Source organism: Saccopteryx bilineata, chromosome 5, assembly GCF_036850765.1.
Source record: "Saccopteryx bilineata isolate mSacBil1 chromosome 5, mSacBil1_pri_phased_curated, whole genome shotgun sequence".
In the NCBI taxonomy this organism is placed as follows: Eukaryota; Metazoa; Chordata; class Mammalia; order Chiroptera; family Emballonuridae; genus Saccopteryx; species Saccopteryx bilineata.
In genome coordinates this window covers 128,459,485-128,464,493 of record NC_089494.1, presented here as the reverse complement: position 1 = coordinate 128,464,493, position 5,009 = coordinate 128,459,485, and the positions used below count along the sequence as shown (strand labels likewise).

The 5,009-nt window shown below is 34.4% G+C and overlaps 1 non-coding gene across 1 annotated transcript; it reads left to right on the top strand.

The window, feature by feature from the left end:
* Positions 1-4,606: 4,606 nt before the first annotated feature.
* On the top strand, positions 4,607-4,713 carry LOC136307068 (U6 spliceosomal RNA). The gene has a single exon (XR_010725760.1). It is a non-coding gene; the product is annotated as a U6 spliceosomal RNA (small nuclear RNA).
* The last annotated feature ends 296 nt before the right edge of the window (positions 4,714-5,009 follow it).

The following is a 5,009-nucleotide window of genomic DNA, read 5'->3' as shown; positions in this document are numbered from 1 at the left end:
CCTCCCCCTTCCTTCTCCCTCTCTCCCCTCCCCCCGTAACCACCACACTCTTATCAATGTCTCATAGTCTCACTTTTATGTCCCACCTATGTATGGAATAATGCAGTTCCTGTTTTTTTCTGACATACTTATTTCATATTGTATCATGTTATCAAGAGCCCACCATTTTGCTGTAAATGATCCGATGTCATCATTTCTTATGGCTGAGTAGTATTCCATAGTGTATATGTGCCACATCTTCTTTATCCAGTCTTCTATTAAAGGGCTTTTTGGTTGTTTCCATGTCTTGGCCACTGTGAACAATGCTGCAATGAACATGGGGCTGCATGTGTCTTTACGTATCAATGTTTCTGAGTTTCTGGGGTATATACCCAGTAGAGGGATTGCTGGGTAATAAGGTAGTTCAATTTTCAGTTTTTTGAGGAACCACCATATTTTCTTCCATAATGGTTGTACTACTTTACATTCCCACCAACAGTGGATGAGGGTTCCTTTTTCTCCACAGCCTCTCCTGTCTTGTTAATAATAGCTAATATAACAGGTGTGAGGTACTATCTCCTTGTACTTTTGATTTGCATTTCTCTAATAACTAAAGAAGATGAGCATCTTTTCATATATCTGTTGGCCATTTGTATTTCTTCCTGGAAGAAGTGTCTGTTCATGTCCTCTTCCCATTTTTTATTGGATTGTTTGTTTGTTTGTTGTTGAGTTTTATGAGTTCTTTGTATACTTTGGATATTAGGCCCTTATCTGAGCTGTTGTTTGAAAATATCATTTCCCATTTAGTTGGCTGTCTGTTTATTTTGTTATCAGTTTCTCTTGCTGAGCAAAACTTCTTAGTCTGATGTAGTCCCATTCATTAATTTTTGCCTTCACTTCTCTTGCTTTTAGAGTCAAATTCATAAAATACTCTTTAAAACCCAGGTCCATGAGTTGAGTGCCTATGTCTTCTTCTATGTACTTAATTGTTTCAGGTCTTATGTTTAGATCTTTGATCCATTTTGAGTTCATTTTAGTACAGGGGGAGAGACTATAGTCCAGTTTCATTCTTTTGCATGTGTCTTTCCAGTTTTCCCAGCACCATTTATTGAAGAGGCTTTCTTTTCTCCATTGTGTATTGTTGGCCCCTTTATCAAAAATTATTTGACTATATATATGTGGTTTTATTTCTGGGTTTTCTATTCTGTTCCATTGGTTTGAGTGTCTATTTTTCTGCCAATACCATGCTGTTTTGATTGTCATGGCCCTATAATATAGTTTGAAGTCAGGTATTGTAATGCCCCCAGCTTCATTCTTTTTCTTTAGGATTGCTTTGGCTATTCGGGGTTTTTTATACTTCCATATAAATCTGGTGATTTTTTGCTCCATTTCTTTAAAAAATCTCATAGGAATTTTGATGGGAATTGCATTCAAATTGTATATAGCTTTGGATAATATGGCCATCTTGATTATATTTATTCTTCCTAACCAAGAACAAGAAATATTCTTCCATCTCATTATATCTTCTTTGATTTCCATTAACAATGGTTTATAGTTTTCATTATATAAGTCCTTTACATTCTTTGTTAGTTTATTCCTAAGTATTTTATTTTTTTGTTGCAATTGTGAAGGGGATTATTCTTTTGAGTTCGCTCTCAAATGTTTCATTGCTGGCATATAGAAAGGCTACTGACTTCTATATGTTAATTTTGTATCCTGCGACCTTACTGTATTGGCTTATTGTTTCCAGTAGTCTTTTTGTGGATTCTTTGGGGTTTTCGATGTATAAGATCATATCATCTGCAAAAAGTGATACCTTTACTTCTTCTTTTCCGATATGGATGCCTTTTATTTCTTTGTCTTGTCTGATTGCTCTGGCTAGAACCTCTAGTACCACATTAAATAAGAGTGGAGAGAGTGGACAACCCTGTCTTGTTCCTGATTTAAGGGGGAAAGCCTTCAGTTTCATGCCATTTAATATGATGTTAGCTGATGGTTTATTATATATGGCCTTTATCATGTTGAGATATTTTCCTTCTATACCCATTTTGTTGACAGTCTTAAAAATAAAATTGTGTTCTATTTTATCAAATGCCTTTTCGGCATCTATTGATAAGATCATGTGGTTTTTGTTCTTTGTTTTGTTGGTATGGTGTATTACGTTAACCGTTTTGCGTATGTTGAACCATCCTTGAGATTCTGGGATGAATCCCACTTGATCATGATGTATTATTTTTTTATGTGTTGTTGTATTCGATTTGCTAGTATTTTGTTTAGTATTTTAGCATCTGTATTCATTAGAGATATTGGTCTGTAGTTTTCTTTTTTTGTGCCTTCCTTGCCTGGTTTTGGTATGTGGGTTATGTTGGCCTCATAAAATGTGTTTAGATGTATTGCTTCTTCAATTTTTTGGAAGACTTTGAGTAGAATAGGAACCAAGTCTTCTTTGAATGTTTGATAAAATTCACTAGTATAGACGTCTGGGCCTGGACTTTTATTTTTGTGGAGGTTTTTAATGGTTTTTTCTATTTCTTCTCTACTAATAGGTCTGTTTAGGCTTTCTGCTTCTTCTTGACTCAGTCTAGGAAGGTTGTATTGTTCTAGGAGTTTATCCATTTCTTCTAGGTTGTTGAATTTAGTGGCATAAGGTTTTTCATAGTATTCTACAATAATTCTTTGTATATATACAGTGTCCGTGGTGATTTCTCCTCTTTCATTTTGGATTTTGTTTATATGAGTTCTTTCTCTTTTTTCCTTGGTAAGTCTTGCCAAGAGTTTGTCAATTTTGTTACTCTTTTCAAAGAACCAGCTCCTTGTTCTATTAATTTTTTTTATAGTTTTTCTGTTCTCTATTTCATTTATTTCTGCTCTGATTTTTATTATCTCCTTTCTTCGGCTGGTTTTGGGTTGTCTTCTTCTTTTTCTAGTTCCTTAAGGTGTGCAGTTAAGTGGTTCACTTGGGCTCTGTTGTTTGTTCATATATGCTTGAAGTGATATCAACTTTCCTCTTATCACTGCTTTTGCTGCATCCCATAGATTCTGATATGTCATATTGTCATTTTAATTTGTTTATATATATCTTTTGATATCTGCACTTATTTCTTCTTTGATCCATTCATTTTTTAAAAGTATGTTGTTTGGTTTCCACATTTTTGTGGGATTTTTTTCCTCTTTTTTGCTGTTGAATTCTAGTTTCAAGACTTTATGATCAGAAAATATCCTTGGTACAACTTCAATTTTTCTGAATTTGCTGATGTTGTTTTTGTGGCCCAACATATGGTCAATTCTTGAGAATGATCCATGTACACTGGAGAAAAATGTATACTCAGTCACTTTGGGATGAAATGTCCTGTAGATGTCTATCATATCCAGGTGCTCTAGTGTTTTGTTTGAGGCCACTATATCTTTGTTGATTCTCTGTTTGGATGACCGATCTAGAGCCGTTAGCGGTGTATTGAGGTCTCCAAGTATGATTGTATTTTTGTCAGTATTTGTTTTAAGGTCAATAAATAGCTGTCTTATATATTTTGGTGCTCCTTGGTTTGGTGCATATATATTAGGAATTGTTATATCTTCTTGATTCAGTGTTCCCATAGCCAGTATGAAATGGCCATTTTTGTCTCTGAGTACTTTTTCTGTCTTGTAGTCAGCATTATCAGATATGAGTATTGCTACACCTGCTTTTTTTTGGATGTTATTTGCTTGGAGTATTGTTTTCCAGCCTTTCACTTTGAATTTGTTTTTATCCTTGTTACTTAGATGAGTTTCCTGTAGACAGCATAGAGTTGGATTTTCTTTTTTAATCCATTCTGCTACTCTGTGCCTTTTTATTGGTGAGTTTAATCCATTTACACTTAGTGTAATTATTGACACCTGTGAGCTCCCTATTGCCATTTTATATATTGCTTTCTGTTAGTTTTGTGTCTTGTTTGATTCTTCTCTTTCGTTTTTCTATCTTTTGTTTCTATTTGGTTGTATTTCATACATCTTTCCTCTGTTGCTATGTTTTTTATCTCATGTGCTTCTGTGGTGGTTTTTTTAATGGTGATTATCTTTAAGTAATGAAAAGCGTTCCTACCCTATTCATTGTAGCGCACTATTTTGTGAGTACTTTTGCACTTCATCATCATTTGCTACTGTTAATCTCCATCCTCTCCCATCCCTTTCTTTTTGTTGTTGTCACAGTTTAAATTTGGTTTTATTGTGTTCTTTTTGGAGCTTTTACTTGTGGCTTTGTTTTTTTGTTGTTGTTGTTGTTCTTTGTATCTGATTGGAGAACCCCCTTTAGTATTTCCTAGAGTGGGGGTTTTCTGATGATAAATTCCCTCATCTTTTCTATATCTGTGAATGTTTATATTTCTCCTTCATATTTGAAGGATAGCTTTGATGGGTATAGTATTCATGGCTGAAAGTTCCTCTCTTTCAAGACTTTAAATATTGGGGTCCACTCTCTTCTAGCTTGTAGAGTTTCTGTTTAGAAATCTGATGATAATCTAATGGGCCTTCCTTTATATGTTGTATTCTTCTTTTCCCTGGCTACCTTGAAAATTTTTTCTTTGCCGTTGTTTTGTGCCAATTTCATTATCATGTGCCTTGGAGTAGGTTTGTTGGGGTTAAGAAAACTCGGGTGCTCACTTCGGCAGCACATATACTAAAATTGGAATGATACAGAGAAGATTAGCATGGCCCCTGCGCAAGGATGACACGCAAATTCGTGAAGCATTCCATATTTTTTCTTTGGGTGATGGGTATGCAACATGATTGAACGACAAGATACCCTGGACTTGTTATCTTTGAATATATATATCCTGATTTATTGATGTCACCCCATTAAAAAATAAAATTATTAAAAAAAAAAAAAGAAAAAATAAAAAGAAAACTCGGAGTTCTGTTTGCTTCTTGAATTTGAGGCTTTAGTTCTTTCAACAGGCTTGGGAAGTTCTCATCTATTTTTTGTTTGAGTATTTTCTCAATTCCATTTTCTCTCTCTTCTCCCTCTGATCTACCTATTATTCTTATGTTATTCTTTT